The sequence below is a fragment of the Strigops habroptila genome, chromosome 2 (genome assembly GCF_004027225.2).
Source record: "Strigops habroptila isolate Jane chromosome 2, bStrHab1.2.pri, whole genome shotgun sequence".
Classification (NCBI taxonomy): domain Eukaryota; kingdom Metazoa; phylum Chordata; class Aves; order Psittaciformes; family Psittacidae; genus Strigops; species Strigops habroptila.
The window spans coordinates 29956159-29969059 of NC_044278.2; positions in this window are offsets into that span (position 1 = coordinate 29956159).

The window sequence follows — 12901 nt, forward strand, 5'->3', positions numbered from 1 at the left end:
CGAAACTTGTGGCTTCTCAGTTATGGAGGAAATTTTATGATAACTTTTAACTTCTCCAGGCTAACTCATGCAGACGGCTAATCTGCATTACAAAGCTCTTAATGGGTAATAAGCCAAATTCCACTCTCTTATATGGGTGAGGTGTCACAGATCTCTTCAAACTTGCAATTACAGCAGTTCAAAACTAGAGATGACCCATCCTTATACCTACTCAGAATCACATTAGCACCTCATGACTCATTTGGGACCAATGTTTCTGTCTGCAATAAACACTGAGTGAGAAAAGGTCCCTGCCCTTAGGGATTTACAACCAGACGTACAGAGAGCACAGAACTGCCAACTGAGGATTAGAAGTAAGGTAACTGAGGGCATGTGACATTAAGTGATCTCTGTTGAACTAAGCTAAACTTCAGCCAAGCCTATGTTTTTTAAGATTATATCACTTCATATTCTATACTGTATTTTGCAACATTTATCTGTGTGGGCTGGTTACCCGAAAGCCCTTTCAACAGCTCAGACAATGCAAATTGAAAATTATGCTTACACTTCCTTCCAGACATTTTTGTGTCCTTAAATCACAGTCACAGGTGCAATGCCAGGGCAGGTAGATGCATCATCAGCCCCTTTCAGAGCTAGAGCCTGGCCAGCTCAGGCCACACACTACACTGAAGATGTGGCAGCACAGGCTTCCCAGTGGGGCCAGTGTCTGCCTTACACTCCCACGGCTCTCAGCAGGCTATGCTTGATTAAACTTAGCACATATTTACAGCCACCTCAGCTGAAAACACTGCTGGTGTAGGCATTTTCTCTGTTTCAGAAGCTTTTGCATCACTGAGAAGCCAGTCCCACCCACCTATCCTTAGTGCTTTGGCAAGATGATTTCTCTGAAGGCATTGGGCATAAAGCATCTCCAGGCTGACCCATCAGCATTATGAGCTGAACACTTGCTCTACCACCCCAAAGAAATCCCTAGGAAATGAAGGCTCTGTGAAAGCCTAATCAGGACTGAGGTTAGGTCACTTTATTCTACCAGGTGTTAAAATTTCCCTGTGTGTCAGGAGTCTGTTGCTTGAGCATAGGCACATAGTGCGTGGTAGTCTGTCCACCTAGTTTGCTGATGGCCATCTGAGGTATACTGGCGCATTCAAACCATCCCCACCAGGATGTTAGATGTGAGCTAGAGAAGTCCTGCACTCTCTGGAGCAGCAGAAAGATACCCTGGGGCACCTGAAACAGCACCAGACACCCATGCATGGGCAGAGTGTTCCTTTCTCACTGTTTCCAACTTTAAAAGCCTGGCACGTATCTTACTGGGCAAAGATCTGGCCTCAACACAGCACTATATGTATTCCCTGAGAACATGGTAATATTTCCTGCCCTTTCCAAATGGAGTATTCATGGTAACTCTGAGAAAACAGTCTTAAAAGGAATCCTTTAAAATTATTGTCTAGGTGTTCGACACGTGCAACAAGCAAATAGAAAGTTATGTGCAACATGCAGCCAGGTGCTCCATATGTGCATCACAGTGAGAAAATGAAGCCCATCTTCACCTTTGCGCAATGTGACATAAATAAGAACCACTGCTGTCAGGCTGCCCTTTCCACACCAGGAAATTCTGCCCTGTACATGCAACAAGAGCCCTCCTCTCTTTAGCCAGAGATGTTGTAACATCGTTTTGCCATTGTTTACTTCAGCTCAATTTTCTTTTGTGTCTCATGTGTCCTGAGCCAGGATGGAGGCATTGTAGTCATCAGGGGTGTTCTGGACTCTGTTACAAAGAAATGATGAATTTATGCTTTTATTTAGTCTCAATCCGTGGAAAATAAAAGCAATGCTGATGTGTCAAGCAGCAATCTTGGCACAAGTTACCAGAAAGACAGGATCTGGGAAGGTTTGGATAACATCCCATTGGATTTGTTAAATCTACAAACTGTATCACAGTTGGTAGCGTGAAATTTTACTGGATTTTTTAGAGAAGTAAACTGTTACCTTGTTCACCAAGATGTGCAAATCTTTCACAATGGGGTGTAGAAGAAGGGTACTGAGGAAGGATTCTTCTTCTGGTTAAAAACGTTTAACAAGAAATTAGTGGGGTTTAAATCATACTCATTCAATAAAATTTGGCATATTTAACTGAAGTTCCTCAGTGTATCAGACAATGTACTTTGTTCTCTTAGGTATACACTCTGCACATGGCATTAGCTCTACTGAGCATCTGTGATTATACCATGGCAATAAAGTGTAATGTAATTGTTTATAAACAGCTTACTAAATATTTGCTGGGTTTAATAGTGACAAGACCATAGGCAAAGGACATAAAGGTAAGCATTAAAAAAAAAAAAAAAATCACTGTTTTATTCTCTCCGCTCTTGCATCCCAGCCTTTGAGGACTCCATAGTCCTGACATTTCGAGTTGCTTGATTAGCAGCGAAGACAACTGGGGTTGTTTAGCCTGGAAAAAAAGAGACTTAGGGGAGAACTTATCTCTCTAAAACTATCTGAAAGGAGGTTGTAGTGAGGTGGGGATTGGTCTCTTTTCCCAGATAACAAGCGACAGGACAAGAGGAAACGTCCTCAAGTTATGCCAGGGGAGATTTAGACTGGATATTAGGGAAAATGTCTTCACCGAAAGAGTTGTCGGGCATTGTAACAGGCTGCCAGGGAAGTGGTGGAGTCACCGTCCCTGGACGTGTTTAACAGACATGTAGATATCGTGATTAGGGACATGGTTTATTGGTGGACTTGGCAGTGCTAGGTTAATGGTTGGACTCAATGATCTTAAAAGTCTTTTCCAACCTAAATATTCTATGATTCTGTGATTCTGAGATGCTCTTAACACCCATTGGTAGGCATGTCCTTACGGCTCATGTCAGACAGATTATCCACTTTTTGATCATAATGTATTTTAAAAGCATGGCATAAAGCAGATGAGATTCAGTTAATAGGTCCCGGAAGTGCCCTGCAGTGCCTGCAGGCCACTGTCACCCACTTTCCAACCCCATGGGAGCCCCTGCACCACACTGGGGCTTCAGTTCAGGGCTGCTCTGGTACAGGAGAGAAGCTGGTGAAGGGACTGGGGGCTTGAGTTGGGCTGAAGAAAACTTAATTGGGCTGTTAGAAAAGGAGGGATGGCTGCATGCTCCCCATGGAAAGCAGCCAGGTTAAGTTTTGGGGTGGGGGAAAAATAAAGGCATTGCCTGTATTTCTTACATACACTGAGATTGACTAAAGCCAGCCCTGGAAACATCATCTTTAGGATAGATGGTACTTGTTTACAAGCTGTTCGGTATAAGTGGTGTTTCTTTAAATTGTTTTCACCACAGAAATCAAACATCACTACTGGTTTTACATAGACAAAATAAGTGGTACAGAAGTGAACAGCTATTTTCTTTTTACGACCTTGGCAATACAAATGTAATTGATTAAATGCCTGAATTCCAAACCAACAGACACTTGGCAGCATGCTTCCTCCTGAGGATGCTGGATTCACCCCAACTTTTAAGAAGCAAGTAACACTTTCTTGAATTCAAAGGGTGCTGGAGAGGACCCCGGGCTTTGCCAACAGGTCACCCTCCTATCTTTCCTCCCTCCTTGTCCTACATTCACATATGCAAACAAAGGGTATTCACGGCATCACTCAAGTACAGCTGCATGTGAACTCAGGTCCTTGCTCGCCGTCATGCCTGAAGTCCCCATTCATTCACTTTGCTCTGTTCTGGAAAAATAATTGATTTAGTCATTGTGGAGGCAACATTTCCTTTCTCACTTTCCAAGGGTTTGCTGTCCGTATGTTTGTTGTTTTCCTCAGTGGTCTGGGTGACCCTATAGCCTGACCTAACTGTAACCCTTGTTTCCTGTTTCAGATAAAATACTGTTAAATGGCTAACAAAGGAAAAACCCCACAACCTCCTCTCCCCACCTCCCAAAGAAAAAAAACCAAAACCCAAAACCAAACCAAACAAAAAACAACCCAACTGGCTGATATTTTCATTTGATAGTACATAGTAAGCAGTCAGCTTGTGTTGTAACTCTGAGACTTTCACTCTGTGACATCAGATCCCTGCTACTTTTAAAGATAAATCATACATCACACATTAGATACTTTTTTTTTTAGGAAAAAAACTAAACAAGTCATGTTTCTGAGTCATCTGGGCCAACTATTTTAAGTGATTAGGACTAAACATCTCCTGTGCTGCAGAAAGTGCTGTGTCTCGACAAGGCAGGGATGGCCAGGTTCAGGGCACAGCCATGGGGTGCTGCAGGAGGGGATGCTGCCATAGGATGCTGCAGGTGGTGCACCCATAGGGTGCATCCATAGGGCTGCCTGCCCTGAGGCAGCCCCAGCAATTCTCCAGATGGAGGTGGGAGCAACCCCAACACCCCGGGGATGGCAGCAGGGCCTAGGACTCAGCTCTCTGCAGCACAGGCAGCAGTGAGGGCATTGGGGTCCAGCATAGGCATGAAGGGTTCCTCTGAGTGAGGGCTGGGCTGATCCCCATGTGAGGCTGGGGGAAGCCAGCCTTGGCTAGTCCTTTGTATTTCATTAATGCAGCCATAGCTTACAACATGGTCCGTTACAGAATTTGCCTGATGCTTCCTGGTTTAAGATCTTATTTTCCACTCCTTATCTCGCTATCAGCTACAGGTTCCCTCTAAATGTTTACATACATATGCATATATAAAAATACACACACATATTCAAGCCTTTCCAAGGAGGAAGCCAGGAAAAGCTTTCCTATTCCTCCATAATAGAATTTTTTAAAAAGCGTTCTTTTCTGTTGTTTTCCTTGAAAAGCTCCAATTATTTTGGTGGTGGTGGACTCTGAGGAAAACATGGTGAGAGTGACCACAATATTTGGGCTTAAAGCCAAGCTTTTCCCAGGGGGAAGCATGAAAAACCCAAACTTCCATGTTGGCTAATTAGGCAGACAAACCTCAGGCATGAAAGCTGGAGGTGGAGTTCATTGCCAGCATTTTGGTATGGGAGTCCATGTTTAGTATAATTGCTGTTAATATGAAGTTTCCTCCTCTTCTTCCTTGCTTTTGGATGCTGGTGGGCATGAATGTCAGAGCTGACTTGGGTGCAGGGGGTTGTTGCTATTCTTTATCCTTGATCAAAACCTGAAGCTGCGTGGGCTGTGTTTCCTGAGATGGGAGCCAGGTGAGATGCTTCTGTTGGCTGCTGTTATCATATGAAGATACTGCCCCCTCAGATGTAAAACGCTGACTTGGAAGAGCTGTGATTATTTTGAGCTGGTAATCACACCTTGCTGTGTTTGGGAGTTTTAATTCGAGTAATTGGAGTACAATGTTTGGAGATTCAATTTTATTCTGAAACTGTATTCTTGTTTACTTTCTTAAAGATGTGTAATTTTTATTACAAGTTGTTAAGAAGTTGATGAATAGGTGCTTTTCATTAAAATTTATACTTCTTTTGGTCAAATGGAAGCAATAATATCGCCTGAAATCTAAATAGTTAGAGTCTTCTATTTTAATGTTAGGAAAGAGTTAATGATATACTTCCTTATCACTGGATAATTTATTCTTTTATTTGCTTATGGTTTGTGGCATGTTCTGTTTGGACAGAAATTGGGATCCAAATAAACTGCATGTGACACCTTTTTATATGTTAGTTATCAGTTAAATGTGCTGGACACAAAATTGTGAACTTAAAAGTTTTGTATTTGACTCTGTTTAAGAAAGTATTTAGTATCAGAAGTCATTTATATGTTTTTAGGTCTAGAGGTCTCACCCCATCATGAAGTTTTTCTGTGTTTTATGTAGCTTGGAAGAGGAAAACTGCTTCTTCAGCTTACTCTTTCTTTCTGACTTAGCAGAGCAGGGTGAAGCACTGACAGTGGCTCGAAGCAAAACTGCCTACTCTTAGAAGCTTCAGCAAGTTCTGCCCCCAAGTGCTTCATCAATGGCTTCACTTCCCTTGACACTCCCAGGGCAAACAAATATTGCTTCCTATTTTTAACTAGTTGCTGAATTTTATCATCTAACTCACTGCGTTCAGAGAATGAATGTACAGCTGAACATATGCCATTTTATAAAATGTGTTCGATTGCATTTTTAATCCATTTTGTATTTATTTAATTCTTGATATTCCATCAAGATATATGACTCTGGATTGACTGTGGCTACTTGACCTCTCATGAGTTAGTTTGGCAATTTTACAGGGAAAGTACCATAATACTTATTCTACATTCACTGTCAAACATCAGGGAGAAGCTTGTCACCCTGGAGGGATGATGCAGCCTGGGCTGCATGACTGGCAGCAAAGAGGATCCTTCTCCTGCACCAAAACCCAGCAGTAGGACCTGACAGGCTGGCAAGGGAGCTGAGGTATCTCATCACATCCGGTGGCCTCTGTGATAAATGAGGGCAAAGGAGGCAATTGTGCTAGATGTACTGCAACAAATCCTACGTCAATATCCCTAGTCATTTTTATGGCGTTTCTAATTGTTACTGGTTCCTATATAAACCAGCTTCAGCTGGAAAATAAGGTTAATAAATCTTTGGAGAGGTTTTCTTAAGAGGTCATGCTGCCATTTGTCATACATTCACACATACAATTGCAAGTCATCTTTGTGCCAGACACAGCTATGGTAGAGGGGATGATTTAATTATTGACAGAGAAGAATTCATAACTTTTTATTTATAAATAAAATAACTAGCAAGTCCAATTTCATATGTAAGAGGAGGTAGATGAGATTGTTTCTGTTTTATTTTTAATTAAAACTTTTTCCAAAAAACAAATATTTCCACAAATCTGTCATTATTGAAAAAAAAGAAAAAAATTATTATTAATTTAATGAAAAGCTGTCATCCTAGACCTGAAATTTTGACCAAAACCTGTGACCAAAACAGAGCAGTATGCATGAATTTCTGATAAAGGCACCTGAAGTAGTACGGTCATGCTCTCAGCAGAGGAGTGGGCCAGAGACAACCTATATTTTCACACTGACATCTGAATTCCCATTTCACCCGCTGTCCTACTTCCAAAGCTGATAAAAATCCTAATGGGCTAATTCAAGAAGAAATATCTCTGCATCAGATTAAAAGTATCTATCTGGTGCTAAGAGAGGGTGAGGGTGTCAAAAGGTCTTACTTTACCTGTATGACTGTCTCAGGTCCAACAAGAACTTGTCTGTCTTTCAGAAAGGAAAATCTAACAGAAAACATCATGATAAAATGTATGTCAGACAATTTTCTTTCTGAAGCACTGCTCCAGAGTCAACTGAGAGTTCAATAGTTTCCAAGCGTGTGTGAAGAAGCAACAGCATGATGGATAGGAGAGAGGAGAACTGGAGGCAAGATAGCAATAGCTAAATGTGTGGTTTGAGCTAGTTCAGTATTAATTTAGGAGATTGTGGTCATTTCAGACAGACAGAAAGAGAGAGAAAAGGGTGGGGAGTGCTGCAGAGATGATTCTTCTAAAAGCTAATTTCTATATCAGTTAGTATTGAGAATGGACTTGATTCGCCCACACCTTTCACATTTTGTAAGGAAAAGTATACTTTCTATCTTGAAACAGTGCTGATTTGCTGAAGCAAGTCACAAATGTCAGTGGCAAAAGCACCTTCAGTTTCCAAAGAAATGTATCTGAATCGATTACTTTATCTGCTTCTCTCAATCTATGTATGGCCAGGTATAAAAGTCGAGAGATTCACCATCAAATCTTAAAGGTACACTGCAGCTCTCCCCGAAGTGCTCTATCAGGCTGAATCTGCAGCAGAGTTGAGCATGTCTTGTCTTCCCCAGAACACAGTCTGAGAATAGCAAGTCAGTTCTTAGAAAGAGAGCAAGTTATAGAGAAACAAAAGAAAAACTATAGAGTTTTGAGCCGTCATTGTAAAAGCTTCTAAGGCTGAAACACAGAAAGACCCATCATGCTATCAAACAAATATGCTTTTTGATTCAGATTTCTCTGCAACCTAGATAAGCATACACCTATGCTGCTCTAATTATTTGAGAATGTGGCCTTTTGAAGAGCTGTATTCTCTTCTAAAGGAGAGACTTTTAAAAGTTAGGCATTCTGCAAAGCAGCCTGTATGGTAAGTGTACTCTGACATTCACATGAATTGTGTTGTTTAAAGTAAGTACCCAAAAAGTCATGGCCAATAGCCATCATGTTTTAATAGCTACAGTTCATGGAATGAGCATTGCACAGAGCAGAAATCCATATAACAGCTTCAGAGGTGCTTTTCCCCACATGCACACACAGTATACTGCTGCTGGACAAATAGATAAATATAACCTGTTAGACCTGCAAATCAATTTCTGTACTGTTAGAAACAAGTGAAAATGAGGTTTTTGCACTATTGACCCTAGACAGGCTGGGCATTGGTAAAGGCATGTCAGCCTGCTGCTTCCTTTATAGCTAAACACTGATAACCCCTTTAAATTATCTCTGACTGAAACCGGGAGATTGTGGTAAGAAAGGAATAAGAAACATGAGGGTTTCCCGTGCTCCCCCGACACACTACTCATGATGAAAGCAAGGGGACCTAAGTTCACAAAGGAGCCCAGAACCGCCATCAGTGCTGAGCTCTGACAAACAGGCTCCAGCAGCTGGAGGGGTTATTGCCCAAAGGTGTCCATCCTGGCCCCCCCAAAGATCCCCACCTTTGCCTTTGGGTAGTTACAGCAGAGTGGGTGATGTGAGCTGGTGAGTCAGCCCCTCTTCACTGCAAGGGAAGTGCAAAAAGTCTGGGGGTGTTCTGGCAAGAGAAGACTAGAAGGGAGGAATTACTGCCATCTAGCATGAAAAGGGCTGCTGCAGTTGAATAAAACTGTTTTCTCTTCAGTCTTGGGTAGAAGAAATTGAGGGGAGGAAAACAGTTGCAGAACAGGAGGATCAGGTGCAACATAGGCAGGCTTTCCAAAACACTAAGGGCAATGCACCACTAAGAGCTTTATAGGTTATATCTCCAGTAAGTACAGCAGGAATGCAATATCCAATGTGCACCATGCGTATGCTGCTATGGAAGGTCTATGCAGCAGTAGGTGTTCAGGTCTCTTTTTACTATACTTCTCTTCACCACTAAAAACTAACTCTCTACAAAGCTTTGAGGCAAAGGGGTAAGCCAGCATGTAACACTGAATATGTCACTTCCAGAGACAGATGAGACATTAACAGCCAAATGAGAAAACCAGCAGAAAACCAGACTGCAGCATCGCATCCATAAGTTAAATAACAATTTTCTTCATGTCTACACTGTGCTTTATTCTCCCTCATCTTTATCTATCACTTCAGAATTGGTTTTCTCTTTGCTGAGAACTTAGCACGAGAAATCCCAAGTGGCTAAAATCAGTTATTATCTCGACTAGTCTTCATGAGTCTAAAACCACCACAAAACTACTTTGGCTGTGCAAGCAGGAAGAAGCTTGTACAAATGGCTAATGTAGACCACGTCAAAGAGAGAAAAATTATTTTAAAACGTAAAAAAACCCCCAACAAAACAAAACCCAAGCTGCAGCATGCTGTTAATTGGCGCCATTGGAATGCCAATGTACATGTTGCCCTTGCGGTGGAGGGCAGGCAATTGGTATAGTATGTTAAAAGACGTCTGTGTCTTTCTTTGTAAATAAATTGTTTAGAGTTCTCAGATTTCTAGCTAAATGGTTGTGAAGTTTATCAGAGCTTGCAGATAGTGTTGGTTCAAAATAGGAACTTGCAATTATCACTCAATTACAGTCCTTTGAAATCAGACAACGAGGCACCATTGGCACAGCCCCAGGAAAACATTCAGTACAGAGATACTAATCAAGATGCTGCTTCTAACAGCTAACAAGAAATTCATTTTAATACATTGTACACTGAGCAGTTTGATGTTGTCAGATCAATTTGCCCCTTTGATTTTGCAGAGTCCCTGTGAATCAAGTGTAAGCTAAGGCTCTGATTCATTCCAGCTATTCCATTATTTACTAGCATGTCAGAAGATTTTGCAACTTATCTTTTGTGAGATACTTAAAGCATGTTCTCCAGACAAGGGAGGGAAGGCATCAAGCAAGCTGCTGAACTCAGCCCACCTGTCATCCATGTCAAGTTCACAGAGCTTTTTTTCAGAGATTTTCCCAGCCTGGAAGATTATGGTTGTGGGTACAGCTTGGCTGGACTTTAGCATGGAAAATGCACTCTGTTTTCTAAACAACAGGGACCTCTCCCACCAACACTGCTGATGATTTACACCACCCTGATGTAAAACTGGGGGTGTTTTACATCAGGGGTCCAAGGGAACGTGTAGCAATGAAAGTGAAATGGAAGAAATGAGATGACTCACGAGATGAGATGAAACCATAGCTGTAAAAGTCAGACAAACTCTTCTCTGTTTAGGAGGCCCAGAGGAGGCTCACCTCAGACCAGGAGAGCACTTCAACACACGTATAAATTTAAGCAAATTTAAATATAAAGTGTGATGATACTGACTATTGCATTAGCTTGAAGCTGTAAATACGAGGCAAACAGATAGGTGTGACATTGCTCCCCTAGAAATATTTCATAGAGGTAAGATGAAATAGACTTGCCCCTGATTTCATCATAATCTTGCAAATGCAGAGAAGGATATGTTCCATGTGAAGATCAGATTAGTGGAAACTATGAAGCAGTAGTGGAAAACTTTTCTACAGAATCTGAATTTGCTCATCTAGCAACACCACATATCATTTCTTGGAAGGACCCAAGACAGAAACATCACACTTCAGTACTCTATACAATACCTAAATTGAAATGCACAATCAAAGAGATGTTCAGACATGGTTAGTTTGTTCCTTTGTATTTTGCCAGGCTTTAGAGATTTAGAGTGCTGAAAAGCAAAACTGCAATACAACTGCAAGATACCAAAACTGGAGCAGGAAAATGTTTTAAAGCCTTATTACTCAAAATGTAAAACACTAGCTTTAAAAAGTGCTTCCCAGATTCTTATCTGAGTCTAAGATTCTTGTTTTGTATGAAAATAGAGATTACAGCCACACTAAGGGAGAAATCCATTCAAAATAAGCCATGCTTACCAAACTTTCTTACAATAAGCACTGTTCTCACACTTTTGATGAACTCCAGCAGTAACACTCTCAGCTTGCTCTTAATGTTCTCCCACACACCTCTGTGAAGCCTGTGGTCCACTGAATTTAGAGATGTTTGTGCATGGCAACTGCCAGGAAGCAAGCTGCTGAACATTGGACCAGTAACTTGATGAATCTTCTAATGCTGTCATGGGATACAAGGGTCAGGGCCTTCTCTTGATATTACAGGTGGTGAGTTGGGTATTTAGGAAAAAAAGTCTTTCTTTATTCTCCAAAAGCCTTTCACCATCCAGCAGGCCCTTCTGCCTTGTCCTAGCCCTTGACTACAAACGTAGATGACCCCATGGCATTGCTGAGGTGTCTTACTCTCAGCTGCAACGAGCATGCAACACCGAGGGGAATGATTTTGCTGGTTTTTGAATTTGTAACAACAGGAGCAAAGCCTTGGCAGAAAGCAAGGGAGTTTCCTCCCTCTTGCTGTCACACAGAAGTCAGTTCCTCATGCCCCTGTTTCCCGAGAACCACACATTGATGTCTAAGGCTATTTGCAGTTACTTCTGCTCAAAGGCACAGATGTATGTAATGCAAGATAAACAAATGGCATAAAACAAATACCAAGCTGTCTGCTCATGATTTCTTTCCCAACAGGAAGAAATCATCATCACTCTGCAGCTATCATCTCCCTGTGTGCCCCTTCAGCAATGACAGAGGAAAAATGTGGTTTGGTTATGTTATTGTCTGTACCTCGGTTTCAGTACGGCTGCCACTGGCTCCTCAACTTGGCCCAACTTTGGAGAAGAACTGAGAAACAGATATATTTAGTACAGTCTGAGTTTCTCAGTTTTCATCTCCTGGCTTGGACTTCTGGTCAGTTTTATAAAACTGAGGTGGGGAAGAAAGTATATTTTCCAGTAGACTAATTTCTCCTTTGCCAGCTGCACTGGCTTCCTCCACTGGCTTCTGTCTCTCCTTTCTTGTAAGTGAAAAAAAACCCCAACCAAACCTCGCCTGGCTCCCTGAAGGGAAATTTTAGCCTCAGTTCAACAGGTTTCTCTGCAGGCCAATTGCTCATATGCATTCCCAGTCTCCCTTATTAAGAGCTGGAAGAGAAAGAATGGAAGGGGCTGTGCACAAAGAATGGGATGAGGAAAACAGTGAATACAGGAGAGGAATGGCTGGGCTCAGGAGCAGACCCGCACTCTGCAGAGAGGACCAGAAGAGTTAGGGTAAACTGTGTTCTGTTTTTTCTCTCTGGAAACTGAGAAAAGTGGTGTGATAGGATCTAAGTCAGACAGATGGCTGGCTAAGACAGATGAATGGCTGGCTGTGGGATGGCTATCTTCTCCTTATATAAAGCTTCTCAAAGAAGGATGAAACTACAAAACTAAAAACGGAGGCTATATGTAAGGATACACATATTTGTATATAAAGAAAACAAAGTGACCAAGCAGGAAATTGGAAGTGTTTATACCCATATTTCCATCTTCCAGCTCTGTTTTTGCTGATGAGTTTCTGGTTTGAGAGTCCTGCCATCAACGTGATGACTTTTTGAATTGCAGCAATGATTGTGCAGCCATTTCCAGTCCCTGGGAAATCTTTTGGTCCTTTTTGAGGTCTCACTACGCTTTTGTTCCTTGCAAACAAGGAATCTCAGCAGCCAGTCAGTCTCTTTTACTTGGAGCAACTGGCTCACAGCACTTTCCAGTGACTATTTCTCTTATCTGCCACCCCTGTCTTGGGGAGCCCTATCTCCATCTCTTTCCACCTGACTTGAGGAAAGGAAAAGACAATAGGAAAGAAAAAGATATGAAAAACACCACCACAGAAGAAAAAATAGATACTTGAATCAAGCTTGAGCTACACATAAGGTTGC